The sequence below is a fragment of the Peromyscus leucopus genome, chromosome 7 (genome assembly GCF_004664715.2).
Source record: "Peromyscus leucopus breed LL Stock chromosome 7, UCI_PerLeu_2.1, whole genome shotgun sequence".
NCBI classification, from domain to species: domain Eukaryota; kingdom Metazoa; phylum Chordata; class Mammalia; order Rodentia; family Cricetidae; genus Peromyscus; species Peromyscus leucopus.
Window position 1 is genome coordinate 40,208,238 of NC_051069.1, and position 18,652 is coordinate 40,226,889.

Here is an 18,652-nt window from a genome sequence, read left to right on the forward strand (position 1 = left end):
AGGCAGAGTGAAGAGTCTACCTCCCCCCCCCACCCCCCACCTCTGCCACCCCATCTCCTATCCTTCTGTGTATCTAACGGTGCTGGCTTTGCTGACAGTGAAGGAATTCTTATGCATCCTCACCCAAGCACCTGAATGCGATCAAAGTTAGTAAATTTAGAATATTTAAAAAATATATTGTTCTATTGCCACTGAATATCCGACCAGAAGTTGTTTGGAGAAGCCATTTTTAGGGGTATCTATGTGCTTTAGGAAAAACCAGACCATTCTACTCCTACAACAAAGGTGCAGTGAGATTTCCAGGGGCAAGACCTCTGGAGGTGGGAACAGGCAGGGAAAGCAGAGATGATCTTGCAAACCAGAGCCAAAAACTGGGCTGGAGGAATAGGAGGCGCATGGAAGACAGCCAAGGCAGAGCTGCCCAGCCCAGCAAGACAGTCAAGGGGACTTCTGCTTGGTCAAAACGAGGCTGTTCACTGTTCACTGGGCTGTTCAAGGACTCTGCACACAGCATCACAGTTCATCGTTTGGGGACCCTTGACTTTTACTAATACATAAACAGAGAGGTACTTGCTTCTGGGTACATTCAGTTTGTGAATAAGCTGCAATTCAAATGCAGGCCTACCAGTGGTGAGGAAGCACTCCCAACGGCTGATTCGTGGAAGGAATGATCTGTGGAGCAGACACAATGTTCCCCAGTGAGGGGACAGAGTCTGTCCCTCCTCTGATCTAATTCACTAAAAATCACCTGTAGCTGTAGACTTTATGGTTCCATAAACATTCTATGCAGAACTCTGAACTCACCTTTTGGATAATCAGGGAGGAAATCTGGCAGAATCTTAATATAAAAATACAATAGATTAAATGAGTGCTGTTGTTTTAAAAACAAATGGAGTAAAGAATTCCAAAGGCAAAAAGCAAGGAAGAGAATACAAGTAGTCAAGAGATTTTGGAAAGTTTTGTTGTTGTTGTTGTTGTTGTTGTTGTTGTTTTTAATTTTTTGAGACAGGGTTTCTCTGTGTAGTTTTGTGCCTTTCTTGGAACTCACTTGGTAGCCCAAGCTGGCCTCGAACTCACAGAGATCCGCCTGGCTCTGCCTCCCGAGTGCTGGGATTAACGACATGCCACCACCGCCTGGCAAGATTGTATCAAGTTTAAGAAGCTGGAAAACAACTGGAGAGAACACCACTGCCAAAGCTAAGCTTGGGACCATCGGAGAGCAAGCACAAGTTCCCCAAGCCCAAAGCAGAGGAGCAAGGATGGCCAGATACTCTGAACAAGGCTCATATCAGGAGCTATACACGGAATACCGGTTAAAGTCCTTCTAGGACTGGGAATGGTGGCACACACCTTTAATTCCAGCACTTGGGAAGTAGAGAGAGGTGACTCTCTATGAGTTCAAGCCAGCCTGATCTACATAGAAGTTCCAAGAGGGTCACAGCTACTTAGAGAAGACCCTGTTGAAGAAGTAAGAGCACTGTGCAGAAGCTGAACATGTAAGAAATTGAGAGATGTGAAGAGGAGGAGAAGGAGGAGGAGGAGGAGGAGGAGGAGGAGGAGGAGGAGGAGGAGGAGGAAAGGACTTGGAGGAAACAGATTTCCCAGCCCATGATTTGAGGTTCACTCTAGAAAACATAGCTTCTTTAGTCACAGCTCAGGGTGGGCACAAGGCACTCTACAGTATAGATTTGGTGCTTTGGTCAAATCTGAATTTCCTAATAAGAGGCCCACACCTCCTTCCCCTACTCTGGGCTCAAGTGCTGGATCCCAGCCATTAGGAGAAGTCCTAATAAGGAAGCTATGGGCTGAAGAAAAAGACCCTGTCTCTGTGCTGACATCTTGAGGTCCCTCCACCTGGCAGGATCAAATGCAGCCTCTTCCTCGCTATTTCAATAAGTGACCATTCTCTTCAACGCTGGGCGGCCAAGGGTCATCAGACATCTGAGGAAAGGCTCTAACATGAAAGAGACTCTAACAAACGTGTGTACAAAAGCCAGAATAAAGGGAGGCAAAGCAAAGGGCAAAATAAACAGAGATGACACTACAGAGAAGTACAAGTACAGGAAACGGGGGTGGGGAGAGATGCACCTGGAAACATAAATTCTTACAGCAGGAAAAAGATATAAAACATGGCTTAGAAAACTCAGGATAGAAAAGAACAGGTTCGATGCAGGAGATGTGGCATCTGTGTGATGACAAAATGTGGCAGCCATGACACTGTACATGGCCACCTGCAGATGCACATAAATAAATCTCATCACAGCCTCCACTCCAAGACCATGGTTCTGTTCTCAGCCATTATGTGATGCAGGGGCATCAAGGTAGGCCAGTTCCTAGAAGGACTGAGACTCCAACAAGGGAATTTGGGTCAAGAATGGCAGACCGTAAGTGTTACCCTCTCCAACTTTTCTTCCCTCGCTCCTTCACAGAGGATGTCAAGCTGTCCACCTCATCCCTCGGGGTTTCCAGACTCCTCCTCATATTTTCTCATAGGAATGGCCCTGAACAAAATCTTTCTGCTATCTGATTTTTGTTGGCCTAGTTTGGGTTTGGTTTCTTAGAATCTCACTATGCAGACTCAACTGGCCTAGAACACTCAATGTAGAGTAGTCTTGAATTCACAGAAACTCACCTACCTTGAGATTAAAGTTATGTATCACCATAACATCTACTTCACAGAGAACCTGGACAGTATCTAGAAATTCTAGGAAGAATTGGGAAACAAATAGGAGAAATGTGTTACTTAGTTACCCCATGACCAAAGAAACATAAAAGAAAGCATTTATTTGGAGCTTACAGTTCCTGAGGGGTAGAGTCCATGAGCATCATAACAAGGATCATGGCAGCAGGCAGACAGACATGGTGCTGCAGCAGTAGCTGGGAGCTCATACCTTGATCCACAAGTGCAAGGCAGAGAAAACTGCCTGGGAATGGTGGCACCTCCTGAAGCCTCATGCCCAATGACACACCTCTAACAAGGCTACACCTCCTAGTCCTTCCCAAACTGTTCCATCAACTAGGGACCAAGCATTCACGTATATAAGCCTATGAAGGCCATTCTCCTTCAAATCACCACACAGAGTTAAAGTACAAGAGCTCTAAACAGAAAGGGTCCACTCAGAAACCAGAACCAAGGAGTTCTAACACTTACAGCAAGGTAATTTTATGAAAGCATTTTCTTTTTTTTCTTCCTTTCTTTCTTTTTTCTTTTGCTTTATTTTCTCTTTTAATATTTTGTTGTTGTTGCTGTTGTTTGCTTTGTTTTGTTTTTCGAGACAGGTTTTCTCTGTGTGACAGTCCTGGCTGTGCTGGAACTCATTTTTTAGATCAGGGTGGTCTTGAACTCACAGAGATCTGATTGCCTCATATGCTACCATGGCCCAACATCTTTCTTTCTTTTTTCTTTAATATGTGATTCCTGGTGAGAGATGTGGGGTTTTTTTTTTAATTGAAAAAAAATTTCAGACAATACTTTCTGAACATAGTTTCCCCTCCCCCACCTCCTCCCAGATCCTCTCCACCTCCTCCCCACCCAACTCTGCAACTTTTCTTTCTCTCTTTCTTTATAAAACAACCAAGCAAAAACCCAAACAAAGAAAAAAGACACAAGGAACACACAGACACACACACACACACACATAAAGACAAAACCCATAAAAACACAAAATGAGAAACCATAATGTACAAGCAAAAGGCCAGTAAGAAAAGGAAAAAAAAAAAAAAAAGCCCAAACAAAGCCATATGAGACAAAAAGTCTGCAAAAATAGCTTTGAGTTCATTCTGTCTCGGTCATCTACTGCTAGGCACAGGGCCGACCCTGAAGTGTGATTAATATACCTAACGAGATTACACTGGAGAAAACTAGTTTTTCATATGCAAGCTGCTGCCTCCTCTTCCACATAGCTCCCTGAGCCCTGGCGGGGGGCGAGTTTGATGGAGACACCCCAAATTCTTTCCCTCTCCATACATTGTTGAGTTGTGGGTCTCTGTGTTAGTTCCCAACTATGGCAAAAGGAAGCGTCTCTGATGATGGCCGAGTGAGACACTGATCTATGGATACAGCCAAATGTCATTAGGAGTCATCTTATTGTTATGTTCCTTTACCAGAAGAATAGTATTTGGTTTTCCCCAGGCCCATGGCCTACCCAGTCTCAGATTCTTAGCCACCTGCGCGGTGTCAGGCATGGGCTCCTTCTCAGGGTGTGACTCTTAAATCCAGGCAGAGTGATTGGTTACTCCCGCTACATCTTTGCCACAGTCCACCAGCATATCGTGCAGGCAAGTCACCGCTGTAGGTCACAGGGGTTGTGGCTGGGTTGGTGGTTACATCTCTCTTCTGATACTGTGCTAACTAGTCTTATACCAACTCAGCACAGCTAGAGTTATCGGAAGGGAGGGAACCTCAATTGAGAAAATGCCTCCATAAGATCCTCCCCAAGTTGCTTTGGTCATGGTATCATCACAGCAATAGTAACCCTAACTAAGACAGGTATTGTACAGAATACCTTCCAGTACCATGAACAGTAGTCAGTAGGGGTGAAGGCTCTATGTCACCAGCTCGACTTATGAAACCATTTTAAAAACATTAGAAATAAAACAAAAGATATTCTTTAAATAAATAAACATGTTCAGGAGAAATCACCAGAACTCCCAGTAGCCATACTGGACAGAAGCCCCCCCCCCCACACACACACACACACACACACAAAAAAAAAAACAGCAGAGCAGGTCTACATCAAAATTACAGGGAGAAGAAAGCAGTTCTCACATATTCTGATGCCTCAAGTGAATTGCAGGTGAGTTGAAGAATATTGCAGATGCACAGGGTTCAAATGGTAGTGCTCCAGACCATTCCCTCTGAGATGACTGGAGGATGCATCTGCCAAAGAGACAGAAGACACCCAGAAAATGGGATAGAAGTGAACCCAGGCATAGAAGCCCAGCACAGGTGAGAAGTGAGGAGCCTTGCTTGGGTGATGGTGAAGAGCTGCCTCAGAGAACACCTGCCTGGCTGACTGTGAGGACAGCCAGTACATAGGGATGACTGTCTCTCTGGGAAAATGGGGTATATGGAGCTGTCAATACTGATGTTAAAAGGAGTTTTATGGTTCTGATGATTTTCCAGATGAATTAATGACAGATATATAGAGAACTAGGTAAGTAAAGAATGAGAAAATTATTGATGCTATTAAATGCAAATATCTATAAATGAAAGAAAACAAATTCATTATACACTTATTAACACAGACAAAGCAGGTAATAGTATTAATTAAGAAACAAGAACAGGAAACTAAAAACAAAAAAAAGAAAGAAAGAAAGAAAAAGAAAGAAAGAAAGAAAGAAAGAAAGAAAGAAAGAAAGAAAGAAAGAAAGAAAGAAAGAAAGAAAGCTGGGTGGTGGTGGCACATGCCTTTAATCCCAGCACTCGGGAGGCAAAGGCAGGTGAATCTCTGTGAGTTCAAGACCAGTCTGGTCTACAGAGCAAGATCCAGGACAGGCACCAAAACTACACAGAGAAAACCTGCCTCAGGGGAAAAAAAGACAAAAAGCAAAAAGAACAGGAAACTAGATAAAAGGATGCAACAACAACAACAACAAAAAGCAGTGTGAGCTAGATTTAGAGTTGTAATCATTCAAAAGTTAAATATTGATCTGCTAAGAAGTTTGATATAACTATATGGGAAGGACCGAAGAACCGGATCTGCAGTGAGACACTGAGAGCCTTCCAAAACTTTGCCTATATTGACATATTAGTATGTCAAGAATAGACCAAAAAGGAACAGCTCCTTTCTTCTTTGTGGTACTGTGAACTCAGGACCTTGCACATGCCAGGCAAGCACTCTGCTAACTGAGCTAAATCCCCAGTCCACACAGTCCATTTTTATTATTGTTATCATTGAAGAGTTTACAGTGAAATTCCGCATGCTAGAGCAAGTAGAGCAGTGGGCTCTGTTCCTTTCAGATGGAGCCTCTGATCTCCCTTGAACCACAGTTGCCAGGGCCCTGGAAATTGCTGGCATCCTTCTGCCTGTGGAAATGGTGCTGTGACTCACTCTGGGTGACTTGAGGTATTTTTACCCAGCATGTACTTTTGGTGGGGAAGGTGGCTAAGTCCCCCATGGACAGCTAGCAACAGTCACAGCTCCTCCAGACATTTGCCTGAGGGCAGGGCCCTTTTCAGAAACTCAGCTCCAGCCTGACTCTCAGTATTGAGATGACGTGACTGTGAGTCTTCTCCTGGTGGGCAGTATTTCCCTTTCCTTAAGTCTGTCACTGAGAGATGAGACCTTTTTTCCTGGTAGAAAACATGCATGGCACTCATATTTGTCTGATAGACAGAAAGAGCCAAACAGTGCCCAGTGTGCACTGGTGAGGTGTATTGGTACATGACTATATACCACAGTCTCCCACATCTTACAAAGCAAGCTTACAAGCTGGTCTTTTCATGTAGCTGCAAACCGACAATCTATGAGTGACTTGATAGGCCCCATCTGGGTAGGCCCAACCTCAACAAGTATTTCAAATACAGTGAGACCAAGTTGAAGTCTTTTTGTCTAGCTGCAAAGCTAGTCTGTCTCTCAATTTCATTTAAGGAACCCTGACCTCCGCCATCTACAGGTGAGTGTTCTTCTTTGATTTAAGAAGGATGGCAATGAAGATGCTGCCATTGGAAAAATCTACCATCCATAGGCCTCTCCGCTTCTGAAGGGGCAGAACAAAGGGGCTTCACTGAATTTTTATCTTTTAATTTATATTCGTTCCTTGACAATTTCATACTATATCAGGTCCCTTCTGATTACCATAATCCCCATGCTCTCTAATCTTCCTCCCTCCCCTACTGACCCCCTTCCTATGATTGCCTTTTAAACATCCATATCTTTCTTTCTTTGCTTGTTTCTTTCTTTCCTTCCCTCCTTCCTTATTTATTTATTTATTTATTTGTTTGTTTGTTTGTTTGTTTGTTTTTGACACCTACTAAGTCTAACTAGGATTGTCTCTGTGACCATGCATTTGGAACTATCCACTGGAGCCTGGTAGGTTCCTCAGTGGATATACAACTGAAGACCTACTGCCCCTCCTTTGAATCCATCAGAAGACAATACTTGATCATGAAGAGACCTAATGGACCCTTCTCCAACCCATGAATGACTCGATAATCCCAGTCTGTGTAAGCCCATTGCAGCTGTGGTTGCTTTGAGGTCATGACTACATTGGCTCTGCCTTGACCAGAAGACAGGATTTCACAGCCCTTCTCCCTGTCTTCTGGTTCTTTGTATTCTTTCTGCTCTCTTTTCGGCAATGATCCCTGAACTTGGAGATGGTGACATAAATGTTTTGCTTACTGCTAAGCACTCAACAATCTCTTGCTCTTGGCAACTTAAAAAGCCATGGGTCTCTGCATTCACTACCATTATTTGCAAAGAGAAACTTCTCTGATTAAGGCTGCAAGTAACATTTGTTTATGGGCATAAACATAAATATTTAGAAGCCCCTTGGCACTGTGACTATTAAACTACACAACAGTAGTAAGTTCCTCCCTAGGGCCTGAGACCTTTTCCACCATTATTTTTTTGACAGATTTACAGCACTAGGCATGGATTTTTTGTGTGTGCAGTAGGATTTAAATCCATGAGAAAGCAGTTGGTTACCCCTATAACAGTTGTGCCACTATTGTGCAGGTAGACATCTTGCCTGCAGACAGGTTCTTTTATCTTTGAGGCTTGATTTTCTTATGGTCTTTGTCAGGCAGGAAGAATATGTTTGCTATAGAGAACTAAAGAGCCCATCGAGGTGAGACTAAGTAAAGATCAATGTTATCTCTGTTTCAAGCTGAAAGGTTTTAAGAAAGCCATATATGAGAAATGTAACAAAGCATTCGGAGAGAGAGAGAGAGAGAGAGAGAGAGAGAGAGAGAGAGAGAGAGAGAGAATTAAATGGAGGAGTTTTCACGATTTTGTCCACAGCTTGTTAAGGGGCCCACTAAATAAAAGGCACCGTCCTAATGACTTAGAGGATCACAAGATGATAAAACACGGCCCCTGTATTTCTGGAGTGCAACATTTTGTGAGGCTAAGACAATGATGAGCACAGAAAAGCATCAATGCCCAGGAAGTGATAGGGATGCACAGAAGAGAGGTTGCTTCCAGCTGGAAATGTTGGGAAGGGTTCTCACCCAGTCATGTTGACATGGCACAGTAAGAAAGGAAAATTATGGCAGATGGCTTGGAAAAGGGAGAACTGATGAGTGATGCTGCTGGGCAGTGTCAGAGTCCTCACAGGAAAAAACACTCGTTTAGAGACAGGATGATGGTGGGTGGGCAGGGCAGAGTTAAGTAGGGACAAGATGGCTGAAGAACACGATGTCATGCCATTGGGATTTTGACTTCTGAGTGTTGTGTCTCTCTAGAGGGTGACAAGTACTCAGAATGCAAAAGCATGGATGCTCACTTCTCCTTAGTCTTTATTTCCCATCTTCAATTTTGTCATGTTATTACCAGAATTTTATATTTACAGATACATTTCCTATTCCGGCATCTCCAGTATGTTTTTGACAGATTTGAAATTCTCCTCCTGGGCAGTGGGTGCATCCAGTAAGCCATGCTGTCATGTACACAACATGCTATTTGCAGAGCTCAGTGACTCACACCAGTCATAAAGCACTGGTTCCAGCTGGCTGCAGACTGGCTGGCCTCCTTCCCCTGGACCAGACTTTGCAGAAAAAGAAAAAAAAATCTGTCCATCAGCAGAGCTCTGGAGGCCTTCTGTCTCAGATATGCTTGAGTCTGGGTGGGCTATGGTCAGTCCCCTCAAGCAATTGTTCATCTATCCTAAGCAGCAATGGTATCTCCAGCTCCTGTCCCTTGAGTAGGACCTCACTGCTGACTATCCTCTTTGTGAAGACTGTGTGTAATGACCGTAGCTGAGGTTGATGGCCCTCTCCTCAGAGTGAGCTAGCCCAGGGGGCTGTGCACTTGACAACCCCAAGGACTTTAGAATGCTTGCTGGTTGAGGGAAATCATTCTCATTAGAGTTGGATAAAGTGGCATTAGGACTCCTAGGTTCCCATCCACCTGCTCTGGGAAGCTTTACTCATGAGAAGGGCACATTGAGACATGGAGGCGAGGTCCTTAAATGAAGATGACCAGCTGTTTTCCATCCTGAAGTTCCCAAACACCCTAAAGTTACTCTGCTGTTGGTGTCTTCTCCCTGGAAAGGAAGCAGAGAGTGATTTCTAAATCATCATCATAGCAATTAAGAAACAGGTTTAGTAGGATTCACTTTAGAAGGATTGCAAACTCTTCCAAAACAGTGGTAGTACTGACCAACTTTACACAAAATCTGTGACCTTGACCACTGCAGTATTTTTTGACCGCTGGATAACATATCAGGATTTGGGGGAGCTCTGGACCTCCCTACGCTCACCCCATGTCTCCAGGCAGGTGCCTCCTTACGATGCAAACAAGGTTCAGATTCACCAACTTCACACATTTAGAAGTTACCAGTCACCTCTGGCTTGCCCACGTTTCCTACATTTTCTCCCCCAGACTCCCAAACACTCTAGCCTGCCTAGAGTCTTCTTTAAAATCTGGCCTTTGGGGCTCACTACAGCTAGCCCCAACAGGACAGGGCTATCACCTCCTCTGTTCTGGATATCATGTTCCTATTAGCACTTACACACACACACACACACACACACACACACACACACACACACACACTCATTGGGTGATATACATGGAACTACAGGTGCTTTGCTTACAGATGTTACAAAATCCATGTACCTCTCAGCCATCTCTTGCATAACCTACTGGCTAGTTCAAGGAGACAGCTTCCTTCTCTAAGTCTGCATTCACCAACAGAGGATGACTGTTATCATTGCTTTCAAAAGTCACCGGCATATATCTTGCAAAGGTCTTGCATACACTCAAGATCAAGGCAGGAATCTTGCAATTTCTCATTTTCCTGACACGCTGGCCTGAGCGATGACACTATAGCCACTGAGACCATTGCACCATAGGGGCTGTCGTGACACATGTGGTCTCTAAATTCCTGTTCCTTGCTATTCCATGAGAAGTGGTTTCAGAACCTCCCGCAAACACCAGTATCTCTGTGTGCAAAATGGTGTGGTGTTTGTGTATGAGCTATACATTTCTCCAAGATTCTAAATGATCTCTAGATGACTTAGAATACCTAATGTAATGTAAATACAATGGAAATATTTGTTAGGCTGTGCTGTTAGGGGATTAGTGGCAAGTGGGAGGAGCCTTGTATTTAGTATGGTTGCCATTTTAAAAGCTATTTTCCACGAATTGTTTGGATAGAGATGGCCAGTGGCTCTGTGTAATCTATGGCAAATGGCAGAGGAAGTGCTTTCTACATGGGGGTTCTGTTTGCTGGAGAGTTACCAGGTGGGCTTCCTGTAACTGAGACAGGTATCAGAGGGAACTAGGCTGAGGAACAAGCTGAGTGGCCTCATTGCTGAGGCCTCTATTCAAATGCCTTCAATTAGGAAAGAGGTTCAGGATGCAACAGAATCCCAGGGAAGGATTTTGCAAAGTTCCCAAACAGACTCAAGAACAAGTCTTCATTTTGCACAGCGGGATTGCTGGACTGTGGCCTCTTGCTCAGTCTTTCCCTTCTAATCTCTACACTGGTTTCAGATTCTCAGTTGTCTGGCATATGTCCCTTTACTATCAGAAGATAAGACAAAGGACATTCCCAGATGTTCACCCCATGGTCTCACTGAAGTTCCAGGAGGCAGGAGATGCAGCAGGAGCTGGCAGGTGCATAGGCTGCTTTGGCAGGACCCTGCGCCCAGGCTAGCCTGTTCACCAGGCTCTGTTTCCTGATTCCAGCACCCAGCCCTGGCACTGGACATCACTGACATTTGCATAATAAGCACAGGCACTCTGGCCAGTCCAGTGACCTTGCAGGCGACATCCTTCTGGCCACTTAGCTGATGTGAACAGCTCTCCTCGTTCCTGTGGCCTATCCCATACAGCACTAGATTACTCCTGGATGCCTACTCCCATGTCATGGGACAGTCTTGGTCCACAGGACCAGCCACAAAGTCCAGGTCCTTCTCCATGTTCTCTAAGAGAACATGGCCTCCCAGTCCACCCTTACCCCAGCACTGGCATTCTGGGCCTATAGGCCCTGAGGGTTAGGTCATGAGGATTTGATGTCAAGGGCGGGAAACGTGTTAGAATAAGGGCCCCAGATGAGCCTCAGGGAGCTTGGGTGATAGGAAAAACACTGAGTCTAAATCCTGGGCTTGAGGTCTGACTTTGGCATGCCATAACTATATGACCTTGGGGTAATTAAATAACTTTCCTGAGTCTCACCTTCCGTTCCAAAGTGGGCAAACTGTGCGTGCCTTGTGTGCCTTACGTGACTGCGTAGAAATGCCTAGTAACAGCTAACCACGGCTTGCCATCACTTTCTCTCATTATTCGGAACACTAACGCCAAGCACAGCCAGGAACTGAAAGTCCTCAGCTTCACCTTGAGTCTTCCGGGCCGTGTACAGTGGAGGCCACCCTTGGTCCTCCGCTGTAGCACTGAGGCAGAAAAATCTGTCCCAGTGGCTCTGGGGACAGTTGGAGCTGGGAAATGGGGGTTTGGGGTGATGGGATGCTCTATGGAGCCCGGAGAAGACAAACGGGGCCTGGTTTAGGCAGGGGCCCCAGGCCATGGGAGCCTTGCTGTCACAGGATCTGGCAGAACTCCTAAGGCGATCATTACAGCAGCTTTCCTCGGGCTGGCCCTCACACAGCATGTCAGTGTCAGTATGTGACTAGCTGAGGAAGGAAAAGCAATGGCAGAGAGGGATGAGGACTGAGCCTGGTAGCATGGCCCCGTGGCCCCACGGCCCCATGGCGCTCAGTCAGGTCTGTCCCTCTCCCCCCAGCTACACTGATATCATGGAACAGGAGTGATCTAGGGCATATCCAATCCTCCTACACCAACACTTCTCCCTTGTGCAGCCCACACAGGGCCTTATCCTCCCTGGCTCCATGTACAGAAGGTATGGGCACCAGAATGTGCCCCCCTGGCCTTGCAGAGACACTCTTAGCAGAGGAGGACGATATCCAGACCCTCTCTCACCAACACCCCTAGCTCTTGGTCTCTTCCTTGAAGGAGCACTGGTGGTTGCCAGGTCCAAGGGGAAGGGATTTGCTGACAACAGGAAGGCAGGAGGGTCTCTTTCTGTGACTCTCTCTCATGACCTGAGCCTTCTTATAATTCTCCAATCCACAACAGAGGCAGAGAACTCTCACTCCACGAAGCAACAGTATCCTCTCTCTCAATCCAATCAGCCCGGGCCAGAGTCTCAAGCAGGCCATTGCAGCCGAGGGTGGGGATTTGGGTAAACGCAGTCTCAAGAACTTCCCTTTAAGCAGGGTATGGTGGTGCAGAGGCAGAAACAGGCGGATCTCTGTGAGGCCAGCATGGTCTACAAAGCAAGTTCCAGGATAGCCAGGGCGGTGTAGTGATGAACCCTGTCTCAGGAAAAAAAAAAAAAAAAAAAACCTTTTAGAAAAATCCAACCCTTTTGTGTCTTCATGTTGAGCTTTTACATTAAGAGGGAAAAAAAAGAGGAAGAGGAGGGGAGGGAAGAGCAGGGCAGAGCAGAGCAAACAGGAACCCACTGCTCTACTAGGCTCTTTCCAGGAAAAGGCTGCCTCATTCAACAGCTCCAGCTTTACCTCCCACTGAGCACTGCCTTCCTCCTTGCTCAATAGCCCAAACCAAAAGCACTCAGTCCAGCCCACCGTGACAGATTCCAGGTTCAGCCAGCAGGGCTGACTCTCCAGGCAGCTCACTCCTGCCGAGAGCCATGTGCGGACCGAGCTGTCCTGTGTGTTTTCGTTCCTACCATGATTAGGGCCTCACTGACTATGAGTTAAGGAATTAGCCTTCCCATCCAGGCAGCAGGAAGCTTGATGGCAATTAGTGAGATGGGTGTTCTTGGGGGGAGGTGGCTGTGCAGGAAAGCCAGTGTCTGGACCTGCAAGGGACCCTCAACACCATGTCACTTGTTGGAATATTATGGAAAACAGCCTATCTGACCTCCATGGAGAGTCCCAATCCTCTCAATTAGCTGCATTTCTGCTCTAAATATATTTACCTAACAATTTATTCACCTGCCACGTGTTTAACGATCTCCTGTGGGGCAGAGAACACAGCTTTATTCAGCACACATCTAAATCCAACTCAGGTCCATTTCTGAGATAAGGGCCAACAAGTAGTTACAGAGTGAATGATTCCACTGAACGAGCGACCAGTATGAAGATTGCAAGGTATGGAAATGCTTGTACTTTGGCTCTCCTCTGTCAGCCCAGTACAAGGCAGCTCTGGAAAAGGCATAAAACTTTAAGAGTAAGAACATCTGAGGATAACAACTCTGGTGTTTCCAAAATCCAGAAAGCACCTGCATTCTACCCTATGCCATGTGTCAGTCTTTCAAGTGCTATAACAAACGCCTGAGTTCATAAACACATAAAAAAAGAAAGGTGTGTCTGAGCTTGTTGGGGAATATTATTTTAAGGTGTGTTACTTTTGTTTATGTTGCATTTGTTTAGCTCTGTGAAACTGTGTTACTGTGCCTGTCTAAACACCTGATGGTCTAATAAAAAAAAAAATGAGCAGCCAACATCGAGGCAGGAGAAAAGATAGGCCGGGCTGGAAGAGAGAGAGAATATATAGGAGAAATCTGGGAGGAAAAAAGGAGTAGCAGAGAAGGAGGAGGACTCCAGGGGCCAGGCACCCAGCTACACAGCAAGCCACGGAGTAAGAGTAAGATTTACAGAAGTAAGAGAATGGGAAAAGCCCAGAGGCAAAAGACAGATGAGCTCATTTAAGTTTAGGAAAGCTGGCAAGAAACAAGCCAAGCTAAGGCCAGGCATTCATAAGAAATAATAAGCTTCCCTGTGTGATTTATTTGGGAGCTGGGCAGCGGGCCCCCCAAAAGAGTCAAAACAAACAACAGCATGGGCTCACAGTTCTGTAGGTTCCAGTCTGGTTGGCCTATGGCAAGGCAGCATGTCTTGGTGGGCACATCCTCATGGAAGCATATAGAAAAGAAAGCTGTCCACCTCCTGGCTAGGAGGCAGAAGAGAGAGGAAGAAAGAGCCAGAGTCCAACTGTCTGTTCCAAGGGTAGGTCTCCAATGACCTGAAGACTCCTCAAGAGGTTCCATGTCTAAAAGAGTGCACCACTTCCCAATAGCACCAAGCTGGGGGACACAGTTTTAATGCATGGTCCTTTGAGGATATCTCAGATGCAAACTCTTTTAATCATTCAGGAAAAAAAAAAAACACAGCTGACACTTCAGATCCTGAAAGATATAGATATCTGTGGCACTTCCTGTGATAGATGAGGGAGAGAAGCTGTGTAAAAGAAGTTGGTGGGCTGAGGGTCCACATAGAGATCATCAGGAAGCCTCCAGATCCCCTCCTTGACCCTACCCAAACAAAAAGTCCCCTAGCCCTTGGAGAAAGGTGATGATTACATCTCTAAAGAATAGACAACACAAGGTCCTGAACTGAGAGACACAAAGCACCATTAAGGATGGCTTTTTTACCCCAGAGATGATTAGGTGATTATATCCACACTCCATATTAGGGTTCTGTGGTCAGGGTTCTGGTGGACAGGGTTCTAGTGGTTAGGGATATGGAGGACATGATTCTGTGGTCAGAGTTCTGGTGGTCAGGGTTCTGGTATCGGGGTTCTGGTGATAAGGGTTCTGGTGGTCTGGGTTCTGGTGATCAGGTTTCTGTGGTTAGGGTTCTGGTAGTCAGGATTCTGGTGGTCTGGGTTCTGGTACACAGGGTTCTGTGGTCAGGGTCTGGTGGTCAGTGTTCTGGTAAACTGGGTTCTGATAGTCAGAGTTCTGGTAGTCAGGGTTCTGGTGGACATGGTTCTGATGGACAGGGTTCTAGTGGTCAGGTTCCTGGTAGTCAGGGTTCTGATGGTCAGAGCTCTGTAGTCAGGGTTCTGGTGGTCTGTGTTCTGGTGGTCAGGGTTCTGGTGCACAGGGTTCTGGTGGTCACAGTCCTGGTGGTCAGGATTCTTGTGGTCAGGGTTCTGATAGTCAGGGTTCTGTGGTCAGGATTATTGTGGTCAGGGTTCTGATAGTCAAGGTTCTGTGGTCAGGGTTCTGGTAGTCAGTGTTCTGTTGTTAGGGTTCTGTGGTCAGAGCTCTGGTGGTCAGGGTTCTGTGGTCAGGGTTCTGGTGGTCAGGGTTCTATTGTTAGTGTTCTGTGGTCAGGGTTCTGGTGGTCAGGGTTCTATTGTTAGTGTTCTGTTGTTAAGGTTCTGTGGTCAGGGTTCTGTTGTTAGGGTTCTGGTGGTTCGGGTTCTGTGGTCGTCACGGTTCTGGTGGTCAGGGTTCCACCCTCCACACAAGAGATGAAAGTGTGCCCAGGGAGTTTAACTACCTCAAAAGCAACTTGTAGGCTTCGAGTTCTGCAGTGAAATGACTCAACCAGAGAATCCTCCAGGGAGCCGGACAGGTACCAATTCCTAACTGTGGGCTATGGTTTTTTCTTGCCACGTTACCAGATATTTGAGGAGAACCAGACATGAAAACACGTGTTTTAGAAAACAGTTCGACAAGAAGAAGAAAACTTCGAACAGAAAAGACACTGCCAGTAACATGATCGTGCAGAAAAATCACAACGAGGCCCCTGGAAAAAAGGACAGCGCTGAGAGACACCGCTGAGTCACAAAGCAAAAGTAGCTGGGAACGATTTGCTCTATGGATCAGCTATGACTAGAATTGTAACACCCACGTTGTCCAGCTGGCATGGTGGCCTAGCTCCACTTCTGGGTAAGAAATGGGGAGAGGCCAAGCATGAGGTGGGGATGACAGGGATGGAAAGAAAGCCGGTCTCCATCCTCAGTGGTGTCCATTTAGAAGCGTTAACTGTGGTAGAATTATTACCGCAGGAATGTCACTTGGGATAGACAGCAGTGTCCAGAGAAGCGGAAGGGTGGCTTCTGCAAACTGTGAGATGGAGGAAGAAGAGGACAAATTTTTTATCGTGTCAAACTGCAGCCATGTCATGCTTCAAGTGCGCGCACATATAACTTTAGTCAAGACAAACTACATAGGAAAATGAACCGAGGAAACAGTTCTACTTAAGGTAGAATCTTTTTCAACCACGAGATGGCGCCATTGGCACCTTGTGGAAACAAGAGAACCAGGCATTTTTTTTTCCCTCCAGGACAGAATTGAAGGGTTATGTTCTTTGTTTTGTTTTGTTTTGTTTTTTATCAATAAAGCTAGGAAAGAAGTGAATCATAAGATTCTTCCTTCCAGGGCATTTGTGTTATCCCCTCCTGACAGCACCGGTTCCAACCTGCCAGTGTTCTCCAGGCCTCTGAACCCTAGACTATGCAGTATGGTTACCACCTCAAAGCCTGTTTTAATCAAAGCTAACTCATAATTTAACTCTATTTTGTATTCAGGGGCACATTTGACATATGCAGTGGACACACGTGCTATCTCAAACAGAAAAAGTACAGATAACATTCTTTGCCGAGTTCTACAGGGCGGCGCCTCCAGGTAATGTCTGTCCCTCCTGAAGTGACTCTTTCCAGAACAAATCGTACAGTTTTGGTCCTCCCCAGAGTCTAAGCTCCACAAAGTCCAGCCCCGAGTTGTCTTGCCATTCCTTCCATTTCTAGAACCTGGTCCACATCCGTTCTTCCATGGGACAGTGTTTGCTGGTTGACCAGCGTGCACCAGGTGCTGTTAGCCCCAGGAGCAAGCGGTGTTCAGGGAGAAGCCAGACTTCCGTGGCTCCTGTAATCACAGAAGTCACAAAAGAGGTCCTCTGCAATTATTCATGGGAAAGAAGAAATAAATGAATCGCCCCTGCGGAGCCCTTCACGGTGACTTTCATAGTTCTCCCCGTCCAGAAATCTAAAGCACTGGCTTCCAGCCTGCAGAGTTAAGTTCCAAACCCATAGCCTGGGACACAGGCTGTGCTGGCTAATTTTGCATCAACCTGACACAAGCCGGAGTCATTTGGGAAAGGGAACTTCAACTGAGAAAATGTCTCCATGAGATAGGCCCATGGGCAAGCCTGTGGTACATTTTCTAGATTGATGATTTATGTGGGAGGGCTAGGCCCACTGTGGGTAGTGCCGCCTCCAGTCTTGTGGTCCTGGATCCCATAAGAAAGCAGGTTGGTCCAGCCTGGGGAGCAAGGCAGTAAGCAAAGTCATTCTGTGGTTTCTGCTTCAGTTCCTGCCTCCAGGCTCCTCCCCCGGCTTCCCTCGGGGATGGACTTACATGCTGTAAGATAAAATAAACCCTTTCCTCCCCAAGTTGCTTTCTGGTCCTGGTTTTATCACAGCAATAGAAACTCTAACGCACAGGCCCTCCCAGTATTTGGTTACCAGACTTCCATAACCAAATACCGGGCCAAAGGCTAGACACTTAAGAGAATTTTCTCTCACACAGTTCCAGAAGCTTTGAGACCAGTGTCAAGGCCTGGTTTCTCATGAGCCCTCTCCGCACCCCCCACCCCAGCTTGTATACAACTGTCTTCTCCTTGTGTCCTCCTATGGACTTTCTTGTGTGCCGAACAATTCCTGGTCTCTCTCTCTGTGTCCACATGTCCTCTCTCTACAAGAACATAAGCCAAATTGGATTAGAGCTCACCACAGTATCCTCATACTGATTTAATTAATTCTTTAAAGGCCCTGTCTCCAAACACAGCCACTCACCAAGGTACTGAGGGCTAGGATTTCAGCTTAAGTATTTGGTAGGGACACAGGTCAGTCCGTCACAATTAGAAATACTATTCTAGAATCTAAGGAAAGTGGCTTCTGCTAAGAGCTCCGAGACACTGCTGATGACCGCACCTGTTGGGCCCTGACCCCCGTTCCTTGGGCGGCTGTTGCCTTGCTTGCTGACCTTGATCAGATGTCCTCCCTGTGCTAATACCCTGCAGGTTCCCTTCCTCCCGAATGGCTTACCTGAGGTTCCTTGTTTGTGTATCCTGCATTTGGTGTAAAGAGCTAGGATGCGAGAACGTAAAACATCTGTAGCGAACTTCTGCCCTCCAGGGTTCTCCCACTGTGCTGCAAGCCTGTATTTAAGGTTTCCTCCCTCCTTCAATAAAAGGCATTCGGCATTCTGTTGAGACGAATGACCTGCTGTCTTGTCTCTGTTTTTAATCCTCAGCCCCTCGCTCCGACATGGTGAACGGGTGGTAGCACGGGCCACTGCACGCGCCAGCCGGAAGGACACTTTCTCCCTTGAGTCTGCTCCTCCAAGGCTGTTGAGGAAATGACAGACAGTGGCTTACAGGAAGCACCCAGCTGACTTGAGAGCATAGTAGGCACTCAGCTGATTACAGTCTGCCACATCAGTGCTCTCCCCAAATTCCTGTAGCGCCTCCCTCCCGACACCACACACTTCCAGTCCCTGAACCCAGGGAGCTCACCTGGCCATTTCAGCTCCTATCCACCCTCCTGTGAAAATCCTGGTCTCCTTTCCAGGCTTGTTCTCTGCGGTAGCCTGGCAGCCAGGAGTCAGCCCCAGTTGATTGCTGGATTGCTCTCTCTGGGCTTCATTAACATTCTTATCAGTTCCACGCCACCAGCCAAGTATCCAGGAGGAATTAAAAGCCACG

General features: G+C 46.4%; 2 long non-coding RNA genes across 2 annotated transcripts in view; one reads left to right on the forward strand and one right to left on the reverse strand.

Annotated features, from left to right (window-relative positions):
- LOC119088338 overlaps positions 1–17,063 on the forward strand; it is a 34,940-nt gene extending 17,877 nt beyond the window's left edge. Inside the window, exons 2-3 of the long non-coding RNA XR_005091986.1 lie at positions 15,567–15,834; positions 16,476–17,063. This is a non-coding gene — a long non-coding RNA (uncharacterized LOC119088338). The remainder of the gene's footprint in view (positions 1–15,566; positions 15,835–16,475) is intronic.
- Positions 8,440–18,033, reverse strand: LOC114699782. Its single transcript, XR_003735581.1, has 2 exons — positions 17,994–18,033; positions 8,440–9,207 (listed from the first exon to the last, which is right to left on the reverse strand). It is a non-coding gene; the product is annotated as an uncharacterized LOC114699782 (long non-coding RNA).
- Between the last annotated feature and the right edge of the window lie 619 nt (positions 18,034–18,652).